Source organism: Spermophilus citellus, assembly GCF_964194105.1.
Source record: "Spermophilus citellus genome assembly, chromosome: 6".
NCBI lineage: Eukaryota > Metazoa > Chordata > Mammalia > Rodentia > Sciuridae > Spermophilus > Spermophilus citellus.
In genome coordinates, this window is record NC_138187.1 from 101807148 (window position 1) to 101819989 (window position 12842).

Genomic DNA, 12842 nt, shown 5'->3' on the forward strand with positions numbered 1-12842 from the left:
CAGTGTCTCCTCTTTTTGGCCTCGGCAAGGCAGGTGGCAGCCAGGACAGTCCCAGGCACGGCATCGTATCTGTTCTTGGGTTCTTTGGGGTTCACTTCAGGTGCAGTTGCTCTCGGCCTTTGCCTGGATTGCTGGTGGCATTCCGCACTGTCCACATCCTGCGAGGCACATATTCTACCACCTGTGGAGTCGTTGGGAAAGCCCTCCTTCCAGCTCCTTGAAAGACCCTCTGAAGATCTGTAAGGAGCATAAGAACCAGGTCATTTCATAAACTTGAACTTATAGACAATTCTGGATAAGGACTTAAGAGGTTTCTAAACGATGCCAAAATTGAAACCGATGCTAGTAAGCCCTGATGGAGTAGATGCCCTGTGGTCAGAGGCTGGAGGCCCTGTTGCCTAGAGTTGTCTCAAATCAGCAGCCTCATTTGGTAGAGAATAATGTAGTTCCTTCTCTGTGCCTTGAGACATGATTCCTATGTTGAGACTTTCATAAAGTAGTACAGGTAAGTGAAATCATAAGGCTAGTTTCAGCTTTAAAAACTCTGTACTTTGAAATGACACCAAGAATTGCCAAAAATTTTGTAGGAAGACAGGAATGTTATTCCTGTTTTTTAGCTTGACCTGCACTGCTAATATCTGGGAGTGCTGTGATTCCTGAAGCCTGTCTGAGACATAAGGAGCATTCTGCGCAGCGCAGCCCTCAGGCTGCCCTCATGTGCTCTGTGGGGAGAGCTGGAAGCTCCAGCAGATTCTGAGTGACAGAGATCTCGGGGGTATCTGTGGCTGAATTATTCTCAGAGGTGAAGTATCACTCTGTAGGAAGATTTTGTATGATTTTACCAATGCAGAATCTCCTGGTCAAGCACACAAGCCACCAGGGCTGGTCAGGCTTCTCATCACTAGCACAACTAGTCCTGTGATGGGTTTGGGCTTTCAGGACCTGTAGAATGAGCCTGGCTCCCTTCTCTAGTGAACTCGCATTAACATTGGGTGATTGACTTTACAGATTGCCCTTCATAACTTCCCCAAACTTGTGCAAGTATTAAAAGGGGGGTGTGAGGGGCTGGGGATGTGGCTCAAGTGGTAGTGCTCTCGCCTGGCATGCGTGAGGCCCTGGATTCGATTCTCAGGACCACATTAAAATAAAAAATAAAGATATTGTGTCCTTCTAAAACTAAAAAATAAAATATTAAAAAAAGTGTGTGTGTGTGTGTACCTTGGTGCCTATACAAGGTCACCCTCCAGAGTGTGCCTTCTCCCTCAGCAGCACCCAGGGGATGGTGGGGAGGAAGTGCTCAGGAGCTGTTATGTTATATCCTGTTATGAACTAAAATGGGAGCCTGGCAAGGTGTGCATCCCTCCCAGTTGTCCTGGTGATCTTAGGAGGATAGTCCTGGACATAGAAATAAAAGTCCTTTAAGCTGGGTGTGGTGGCCAAACCTGTGATCCCAGAGACTCAGGAGGCTGAGGCAGGAGGATTGCAAGTTCTCAGCAACTTGCTAAGTTCCTGTTTCAAAAAGTGAAAAGGACTGAGGATGCAGCTCAGTGGTTGAGGGCTCTTGGGTTAATCCCTAGAATCAAACAAATGAAACTAAAAGCCTTCCAAAAAGGGAGTCTGTAAATATGATGCATCTCTGCAATGTGTGCCAGGGAGTGTCAGGACAACAGGCTCAGAGTGCTGTTTTAATTTAGCAGAAGACCTCCTAAAAGGAAAAGGGAAAATCAAGGGAGCCTGAGAGCAGCACAGGAGCAGCCATCATGTGCTCAGAGCCCCACGTGTGCAAACACCAGGATTCCTCCTTTCATGTCTTCATTCATTTGTTAAAATGCCCTGGTATGCAGACGTAATTCTGCACTACCCAGGTTGGTATTCGATAGAAGATGCACAACTGTGCTGGCCACACCAACCATTGCCCCAGAGGCCTCCCCCGTGCTGGCCACGCCAGGCAGCCTCTTCAACACCCATGTTGCCCAGGCAACTCAAACTACTTGTGGGAATCAGGTTTCCATTCCAGAATGTCCAATGCACATGTTCTTGTCAGGGTGACTCACTGAAGGACAGCTTACCTGTGGGTAAACATTTCCTAAGAGAAGTGTCTTCATGTAGTATGTGTGTTTCTGCTAGCACCGGATGTGTTAGCTGATGGCGATGCAGAGGTCAGCAAAGCCCAGGTGGCCTCTGCCTTTTGCTTACAGTGCCTGCAGGAACCTGATTCCACAAGTACGAGCTGACTGGAAGACCAACCCACCGTGGATCTGGAAAGGCTTCTGGGGAAGTACAACTCGGCAGGAGGCCAAAAGCAGCTGGGAGCAAGCTGAACACAGGCCAGGAAGAGGAGTCTAGCTTTTGTCCTTGGGATGAGGCCACCGAAATGCTGCAGGACAGGGCCTGGTGCTGTCCAGTGTCCACCTTGGTGTGGCCAGGGATTCTGCTCCAGCATGGGGATGATTCTGTAGTGTTCCCTGAGCCTGTCGGAGCCAAGCCCTTAGCACAAATGATGGGGACTCCAACAGCCTGCAAAGATGTGGATCCTACTGCCAGCCAGCAGGGATCTTGGGTGTCAATGTTGCTCCCAGAGCCTCCAGCAAGCCTGAGGTCCTGGCTGACTCTGCAGCCCCAGAGGGGCCTTGAGGCAGGAAAGCCCAGCAGAGGCCCGATTCCTGCCCAGAGAGGACTGTGACATGAGGACTTCCTTAAGCCAGGGAAGTTTGAGATCGCCCCACCTACCCTGCCTCACAGCTACTCTTCCAGACAATGAAAGGATTGCTGATTGTTTTAAGGGGCTTGCTGTAAGGGGCCCAGGTTGGAGGGTGTAAGAGTGAGGCAAGGAGGTGGTGATGGGCTGCTGGCCACGGTAGACCTGCGATCGTGCCAGCCCTCCAGGGACAGGCTTGCTAGACTTCCTGTGCACTGGACAGCAGGAGAAGAGGAGGACAAATGATGGCCTGGGATTTCTGGCATAAGCATCATCTGTTTTTGGTTTTGACGCTGGGTGGTGCCCAGGGCCTGCACATGCTGAGCACTCCACCACTGAGCTGCACCTGCACCACTTACCCCAACCAACTCTAGTGGCAGAGGAAGAGGATGTGATGTGAGAAAGGATCCAGAGTCTGGTGTTATGTTTTGTGGGGAGTTCTTGGTGGTTTTTTTGTATGAGATTTTTGTGTTTGTTTGGTCCTGGGGATTGAATCCAGGGTGCTTTACCACTGAGTCACACTCCAGCCCATTTTACTAACTTGAGTCAGGGTCTCACTAAGTTGCTGAGTTTGGCTTTGAACTTGTGATCCTCCTGCCTTAGACTCCTGAGTCCCTATGATCACAGACATGCAGCACCATGCCCGGCTTGTTTTGGTTTTTTGAGACAGGGTCTTAACGTTACCCAGGAGTGTATTGTGCCCTAGAGTTTGAGAGACCCTCCTCTTCAGCCTCCCAAGTAGCTGGGCCTACAGGTGCACACCACTGCACCCCCTCTGGGTTAGTGTTGGCTTCCTCAATTTGAGGTGCTTATGAGAGAACCCAGCCAATGTCCTGTGGGTGGTTGGACAGAGGTGCCTGGAGCCCGAGGGAGGCCTGGATGGTCTCCAAGTGGTTTCTAGATGGAGGATTTTACTGGTTCACAGTACTGGCAAGTCTGGAGGCCCACCAGTTCTGCAGTGGCTCTGTGCTCTGTGGCTGGCTTTGCCCATGGTTGCAAGGGGGCTCCTGGGACCACCTAGGGGAGACACCCTGCTCCATGGCTAGTGGCACTGGGCACCACTATCACCATCCTCACTCTAGGATCCCATATGAAGCTCCCAGAAACCCTTTTGACTTCCCTTGACTTAGGTCTGCCCATCAGAGGCCCACCCCAGTAACATCCCTGCTCCCAGTTGGGAAGGTGAACATCAGGTTGCTGCAGGAGTGGTTGGAAGGCCCTTGGACTTGGAAACCTTATGTGGCTGAAGATAAAAGCATAGGTGAGGTGAGCCTGGCTGTGCGTGGAAACTCTCTAGGGTGCAGGGTGAGGTGAGCCTGGCTGTGTTTGGAAGCTCTCCAGAGTGCAGGAATGAGGTGAGCCTGGCTGTGCCTGGAAGCTCTCCAGGGTGCAGGAATGAGGTGAGCCTGGCTGTGCCTGGAAACTCTCCAAGGTACAGGGGTGAGAAGGTGAGCCTGGCTGTGCTTGGAAACTCTCCAAGGTGCAGGGATGAGGTGAGCCTGGCTGTCCGTGGAAACTCTCTAGGGTACAGGGTGAGGTGAGCCTGGCTGTGCTTGGAAACTCTCCAAGGAGCAGGGGTGAGGTGAGCCTGGCTGTGCCTGGAAACTCTCCAAAGTGCAGGGTGAGGTGAGCCTGGCTGTGCCTGGAAGCTCTCCAGGGTGCAGGAATGAGGTGAGCCTGGCTGTGCCTGGAAACTCTCCAAGGTACAGGGGTGAGAAGGTGAGCCTGGCTGTGCTTGGAAACTTCAGGATGCAGGGGTGAGAAGGTGAGCCTGGCTGTGCCTGGAAACTCTCCAAGGTGCAGGGATGAGGTGAGCCTGGCTGTCCGTGGAAACTCTCTAGGGTACAGGGTGAGGTGAGCCTGGCTGTGCTTGGAAACTCTCCAAGGAGCAGGGGTGAGGTGAGCCTGGCTGTGCCAGGAAACTCTCCAAAGTGCAGGGTGAGGTGAGGCTGGCTGTCCCTGGAAACTCTCCAGGATGCAGGGTGAGGTGAGCCTGGCTGTGCCTGGAAACACTCTAGGGTGCAGGGGTGAGAAGGTGAGCCTGGCTGTGCTTGGAAACTCCAGGATGCGGGGGTGAGAAGGTGAGCCTGGCTGTGCCTGGAAACTCTCCAAGTTGCAGGGGTGAGGTGAGCCTGGCTGTGTCTGGAAACTCTCCAAGGTGCAGGGGTGAGGTGAGCCTGGCTGTGCCTGGAAGCTCTCCAGGGTGCAGAGGTGAGGTGAGCCTGGCTGTGCCTAGAAACTCTCCAAGGTGCAGGGGTGAGAAGGAGCAAGCCACGAAGAAGGTAGGGGGAGTCCCTGGGCTGCTCTGCTCAGAACACACCTGTGAGTGTCAGAAGTATCCCTTGGATCTGGGGGCTGACCATTTGTACTGCAGTGGGTACCAAGTCCTGGGCTGGGTGGGCAAGTGGAAAGGCAGTGGAACCCCCACTCAGACATGTCATTTGTAACAGGTGACACAGAAGCTCAGGAGGCGGCTCTGTTCCCAGCCCCTGGAGGCAGAGGCAGAGCAGCCTGGGAGCTCAGGAGTTCAAGACCAGCCTTGCCAGTCCAGCAAGACCCCTTCAGAAAGGAGAAAGGAAAGATTTGTTAATGACAGTTGCTAAGATAACTGGTTATCTATAAGGAAAACAATGAGCCTGGACCCACCTCATTATACACTACAAAATCAACTGTAAGAAAATCTTTGCTTCAAAATGTGAAATATGATATGTCAAGAACTATGTAATGTTTTGAACAACCAACAATTAAAAAAAAAAAAGAAAAGAAAAAAATTTTTTTGCTAGCTACTTTTCTGACAGGGGATTAATACCCGGAATATATAAAGAACTCAAAAAATTTAGGATCAGAAAAAACAACCCAATCAATAAATGGTCAAGTGAACTAAACAGACATTTCTCAAAAGGAAAAATACAGATGGCTGGGCATGGCAGCACATACCTGTAATCCCAGCAACTTGGGAGGCTGAGGCAGGAGGATTGCAAGTGAGAGACCAGCCTCAGCAACTTAGCGAGACCCTGTCTCAAAATAAAAAAGGACGGGGCTGGGGATGTGGCTCAAGCGGTAGCGCGCTCGCCTGGCATGCGTGCAGCCCGGGTTCGATCCTCAGCACCACATACCAACAAAGATGTTGTGTCCGCCGAGAACTAAAAAATAAAAATATTAAAAATAAAAAATAAAAAAGGACTGGGGATGTTGCTCAGCGGTTAAGCATCCCTGGGTTCAATTCACCCTCCCCCCCAAAAAAGAAGAGAAATACAATTGGCCCCCAAATAAATGAAGTACTGTTCAACATCTTTAGCAATTAGGACAATACAAATCAAAACTACACTGAGATTTCATCCCACACCAATCAGAATGGCAGTCATCAAGAATACATGCAATAATCAATGCTGGAGAGGATGTGGAGATAAAGGACCACTTTACACTGTTGATGAGACTGCAAATTAGTACAGCCACTATGGAAATCAGTATGGAGTCTCCTCAATAGACTAGGCATGGGACCACCAAGTGATCCAGCTGTGCCACTCCTGGGTATTCATCCTGAAGAAGTAAAGCCCTCTTACTCCAGTGACACACGCATACCTGGTTTATAGCAGCACAATTCACAATAGCCAAACTGGAACCAGCCCAGGTGTCCATCAATGAATGAATGCATAAAGGAAATATGGTATATACACACAATGGAGTTTTACTTGGTCATGAAGAAAAATGAAACCCTGTCATTTGCAGGAAAATAGATGGAATTGAAGACCATCATGTAAGAGAAATAAACCAGACTCAGAAGGTGAAGGGTCATATGTTTTCTGTCATGTGGAAACTGCAGAGGAAACAAGGATAAAAATGATCTTATGAAAATAAAGAGATACAACAGAACAGAGTAGGGGGCTGCAGATGGGAGGAGTGCAGGGGGAGGGGAGGAACGGTGTTATGTGCACGTATGGAATATGTCATCGTGGGAGTCTCTGCATTATATATAATGAGCCAATAGTGTGTGAGAAGGGCTGGGTGTAGCTCAGTGGTGGAATGTTTCTGGGTTCATCCCCAATACCACACCCAAAATTTTAAAAAGAAAGACAAGACCAGAGGGAAGGGTCCTGTCAGCCAGGTGGGGACGCAAAGCATGAACAGACTGGGCCCTCCCCGCCCGCAGGAGGGAAGGAAAGCAGGGCCCACGCCTGCGGCTCCAGGGGCACGTCTGACCAGGGCCTTCGGAACTCACAGGCCTCGGCCTGGAGTGGGGCCTGTCTCCAGAGCTGGGGCTCATGCAAGTCTTGCAGACAGGTGCCTTTGATCAGGAGACACACCATTATCTTATGTGCCACTTTCTCAAAACAGGCTCCAAAGGTGATCGATGCTTATTTAGCTGTGCTTTCTGGTGGAAGCTCACTTAGACTCACGGGGATTTTATAATGAATGAGATTCCCGCATTGGTCCCACAGCTCCCTGCACCACGTGGTCTCAGAGCACCCACCTAAGGGCTGGCCAGACTCTGCACAGTGGTGGCCCTTCTGGGTCCCCACAGCAGGTGCCATGCAGGCCTCGTTCCTTCCTCAGACTGCACCCAGGTGTTCTGCTGCCTGGGCTGGAGAGGTGACAGTTATTCTGGCTGCCACCCACTAGAAACCATGTCATACCACAGCCACCCCTGGCAAGACGCTGGCCAGCTGTAAGCCCTGTCCTCTCTTTGGCATTTGCCCAAAACTGAAAAAAAAAAAAATCCCAGGGATTGAAACTAAGGCTGTTTAACCTGAGCCACATCCCCAGCCCTTTTTATATTTTATTTTGAGACAGGGTCTCATTAGGTTGCTTACAGCCTGGCTAAGTTACTGAGGCTGGCTTCAAACCTGCAATCCACCTGACTCAGCTTCTCAAACATTGGGATTTCAGGCGAACACCACCACATCCAGCAAAATCACATCTGAGGAGATTAACACTAAGAGAGCTTCTGTATGGTGTATGGGTTTTTTTTTTTTTTTAAGTTTCATTTGTCTATCTTTGTGGTGCTGGGGCTAAAACCTGGGGCTTCACCAGTAGGAAGTAGGAGGTGTGGCCAACCCTTACAAGTATTCGAATGTTCTCGGGCCTCAAGAGATCATTTACTAAATAACAGACAAACTCCCAAGCTCAAGCTGCAGCTTCTGAAGGGACCGGGGTGGCAGGAAGAGTGGGGCCTGCAGCTGGGCAGCTAGGGCAGCACTGGGGCTGACCATGCATGTTTGGAGCCAGACCACCTGCAGTCCACAGCCACCACCTGGTGGGCAGAGACATGAAAAATTTCTGTATCTGTTTCCTCATCAGGAAAATGCAGGCAGTGAGCTGTACTGTGGGTCTGCTGCGACTGGCATCTGGGGTGCCAGGCGGGGCAGTGCTCCCTAAGTGCCACCTCCAGCTTCCGTTTCCTCTCATGTGAATCAGAAAGTCTAGGCAATCATCCCAGAAGCCACTGGTAGCTATGACAGAAGCCTGTGATTGTGACCCCTGTGTAGCAGGGCGCTGACAGGCACCTCTCCTCTGCACGCAGCCATAGTCCTTGATTTGGCCAACTCTTGGTGCTCTCTAGGAACGGTCCAGTGGTGTTTTCCTGGGTGACTGGTGATGGCAACTAGTGTCATGGAGATACCTGTTTAGTCCCAGCCTGAGGCTGAGGCCAGGGCCCAGGTGGGGCAGGGCTGCTTCTGCAGAGGCCTCCCCTTTGGCTTGCAGATACTCTTCTCCCAGTGTCCAGTGTCTTCAACAGAAGACCTTCAAGGGAGTATAACTCATCCTCTCACAAGTGTCCCCTAGTTTCAGAGCCCTCACCCTCCTCCAAACAAGGGACTGTTAGGATGAAGGCATCCACTGACCCAGCAGGATGAGCATGAAGTGACCAGCAGGCTGCAGCCCCGGAGGTGGAGAGAGGAGCTTGCCCCACTAAGACAGTGTTGAGGTGCCACGGAAGCTGCAGGGGACCTCCTGCCAAATAGAAGGCAAATCCCTTGCCACAAAGAGGCTCAGCAGGCTCTGGAGGCAACAGGCCACACACTGGGGACTGCAGTCCATCTGTAGCAGCTGACCTCAGGAAGCCTGCTCTGCATGGGGTGTGGGCACAGCAGCCGGGCACCCCTCCTCTGAGGTGGCCAAAGGCTGTGTGCAGAGGTGGAGGCGGCTGTGCTGGGCTCAGCCTGCCCCCGCAGAGGGTCAGGACAAGGAGTAGGGTGCTGCAGTGGGCGGGGCTGTGGTGGGTGGCACAGACACCAGGAGGGTGGGAGCAGACCAGTAGCAAGATGCTGAAGGTCAAAACAGGCTTCCTGGTGGCTGAGAAAGGCGTAGGAGGCACCCTGAGTGGGATGCCGGGATTCCCCAGACGACAGCCCAGCCAGAGTGCAGCAGAGCACTAGCTTAGGCAGGAGCCCTGCTGCTGCCACCCTCCCACCCCTGCTCTCCAGCTCTGGGAAACTGGGTGGGGGGGTGGAGAAAGGAGAAAAGCAATGGCAAAGACAGGGGCAGAGGTTTGGTGCCAACGTAGAACCCCAACCTAAAGAAAGCCTGTGCCTGCCTGGTATCCCTCCCAGGAGAGGGAAGAGGCGACCCGCTCAGCCAACCTTAGAGGGAGCATGTGCCCGAGGCACCATTCAGCACACTAGAGGCTGGCACAGCCACCTGCTCTCCTGGGACAGAAGGAAACCTGTCTGACCTGCTCTGGCCACTTACTAAGAAGTGCCCAAAGCCTGGAGACTGGCAGAGGGGCTGCTGGGAGTTGTCTGGGGGCTCCATCTTCTGTCTACCAGCTAGTGCTGCTAATCTGGTGTTCACAGCTTGAGGAAGAGGGGTTGGAGGAGAGAGAAGTGGCAACCATCCTAAGGTGACCTCAAAGGTTATCCCATCTGGTCAAGGGGTATCAGCCAGCTTTGAGTCTGCAGTGCCAGTCTTATTCCACATCCCCCCTGCCCCTTGAGCAGTCACCTCCTGCCTGTCCCCGCAAATGTGACCTGGAAGTCAATCTTGGATACCTCTTAATTCTGACTACCTGCTGGGTGTTCCCAGCGCTTACCTGGTGGAGGGGGACACACTGCCCTGCTCCTTTAGGCCAGCCCACAGCCCTGGGAACTGCCCTTCAAGGAACTTGATTTGGGGGTGGGTGTGGCTGGCTGGCAGGTGGCATGGTGACTACAGAGAAGCCAGAGGAAGATTTCAAGCTTTCTAAAACAGACTAGAAAGACAGTGTCTCGTTCACATGGTCCTTCCAAGGCCTGCTAGCCACCCCAGGATAGCCAGAGTGCTGCTGTTCAGGACCAGCAGCATACATCCTGACTTCAGATATGCAATCAGGTGTCTGAATGTTGGGCTGGACACACAGATGAGCATATGTAAAATAGGTAATGTGTTTTTTTTTAAGAATTCATTAAACATTTTATTTTGATTTAAAATCTCAGTATGAATTCATAATTTGTATTTTCATTTAACATTTATAGACAAATTTAAAATTTGAGAATATAACTTTTAAATACATAAAAATATCATCTTTACATTTACATCGACGTTAGCGGGGTATGGTGGTACATGCCTGTAATCCCAGTGGCTTGGGAGGCTGAGGCCGGAGGATCATGAGTTCAAAGCCAGCCTTAGCAACTTAGTGAGACCCCCAAGCAACTTATGTGAGATCCTGTCTCAAAATAAAAAAACAGGGGCTGGGGATGTGGCTCAAGCAGTAGCGCGCTCGCCGGGTTCGATCCTCAGCACCACATACAAACAAAGATGTTGTGTCCGCCGAGAACTAGAAAATAAATATTAAAAATTCTCTCTCTCTCTCTCTCACTCTCTCTCCTCTCTCACTCTCTCTTTAAAAAATAAAATAAAATAAAATAAAATAAACAGGCTGGGGATGTGACTCAGTGTCAAAGCACCCCTGGGTTCAATCCCCAGTACAAAAAAAAAAAAAAACAACAACAACCATTTACATCAATGTTAACTCATGTTAATTGAGATTATATCCAAATTTGGGTGATCTGAGTACAATTATAATTGCTGAACCCTTTAGACTGTCACTGTCAATAAGAGGCCAATTATATGATCATTATTATATTGGTCATAACAACATCAGTAATCAATTTTTTAGGAATAACTGTACATTCATTTATGAATCATAATGTTCATTTATTTCCTAATACCTAAACATGGGCAGTAACAAATTCAATGGTGTTTGGTATTTTGCTTACTTTTAAGTAAAAACCGTAACTTTGCACATTTAAAAAATGTCATCATAAATATCAAGGTGCATGTGTAATTTAACACTTATCTTGATGATTCTGAGATGGATTCACAGTAGTTAGTGCCACATTCACACTCTTGCCTTAGACAGTGCATATGTGAGCTGGGTTTACTTCTCCCTCCACGCATGTCCAAGGGGAGGCCGAGGGGAGGAAGGTTTTCACTAACCAGTCTGAGGTGCATTGCCTTGTGTGTGTGTGTGTGTGTGTGTGTGTGTGTGTGTTTATGTGCGTGTGTGCAATCTGTAGGTATTTGGAGCAATCTGACAGAATGAGAGATTCTAAATGAATCAATTAAAAAGAAAATCAAAAACAATTTAAAACCCATGGTTTGACATTACATTTGCAATGGGACTATTCAATAAATTAGGTATATGATTCTAGAATTAATACTACATTGATTTCTCCTCATTTTTAGGATTATCATATTTTAAAATGTAGCTTTATGGTTTTCAAGATGTCAAGAAAATAAAGTTGTGACAGCAAGGCAATTGGATTAGAGGGAGAAAGGGGTACCTTGGAAATACAGTTTTAATATTTTATGATGCTGGGCTGGGGATAGAGATCAGTTGGTAGAGTACTTGCCTTGCATGCACAAGGCCCTAGGCACCCCCCCCCAAAAAAAAACTGTGATGCTAAGTTACTTACCAAAGATTCAACATTTTTTTATTGAATAAAATAGAATAAATAGAATACAACTATATACCATTGGAAAATGTAAGAATTGTCTTTTTTGTTTGTTTGTTTGGTTTGTTTTTTGTTTTTTGTTTTTTGTTTTTTGGTTTGTTTGTGTTTTGGTACTAAAGATTGAACCCAGCGGTGCTTAACCTCTGAGCCCATCCCAAGGACTTTTTATTGAGATAGGGTCTCACTAAGTTGCTGGTGCATGCTTCACTGATCCCTCTGCCAGGCATTGTTCTGTCACACAGTGAGCTTGAGTTATGGGGAAAGAAATGCATTGGGAAGGATCAGATGACCCAGGGTCAGGCTGCAAGTCAGGGAGCGGCTTTTGGCTTCCAGCATTCCTGTGTCCACTTGGGCTTCCACTTTGCTGAGGTGGCAGACACCTAAGAAGTCTGCCCTTGAGGTAATCCTGTCTGGGTTTCCTCAGAAGAGCTCCCTTCTGAATTCATACCTGTCAGCTGCTAAGCCTACTGACCCTACTCCCTGAGGGTCAGATTTTGTCTGAGGTCAGCCACACCTTCACCAAATGCCCTTGTCCTGAGGGCAGGATGGGCTTTTATTCCAGCTGCTGTGCTGGGTGCACCCACCCCTAAGCAATGTGGTCCTCCCCATGCACCTGGGGCATCCTTGCCTTTTCAGAGAAACTTCTTTCACTTCCAGTACTTTCTAAAAATCCTGGACATTTTCTGTGTATTCTTATGCTACTGAAGAATGCTGGCTATGTATATTAATATGGTTGTCTGGGTGACTTTTTTTTTTTTAAGCCTGACATTTTTGTTAGGGGATAACTGTTTTCAGATTACTTCCCCAACTAAGTTCTAGAAGTGTAACAACATGGAGAGCCTGTTTTATGAATCAGCTATTCTGGAGCTGTTCTCCCATGCACTCCAGGCCTAGTGCATACTGGCTGAGAATTCAGGGCAGACTCCAGGTTGATGAAGGCAAGAGTCTGTGGCCAGTGCCTCATTCCCTGGCCCTCCACAGCAAGTGTTTTCTGGAAAGTGGGAAAGAGAGGAAACTTAGGTTTGGGCTGAGATGGCCACTTCCTCTCCATCTGGGAGGGTTGAAGGTGGCAGGATGCATCATAAGGTCACCTTATAAGGTCTACCTCAGAAGGCATTGCCTACTCAAAGGTCAACTTCACCCTGCAGGGGAGGACTCTGCCCTAGGTCTGAAGGACTGGATTTTAGAGGACTTTACTTCCTCCTTCACAG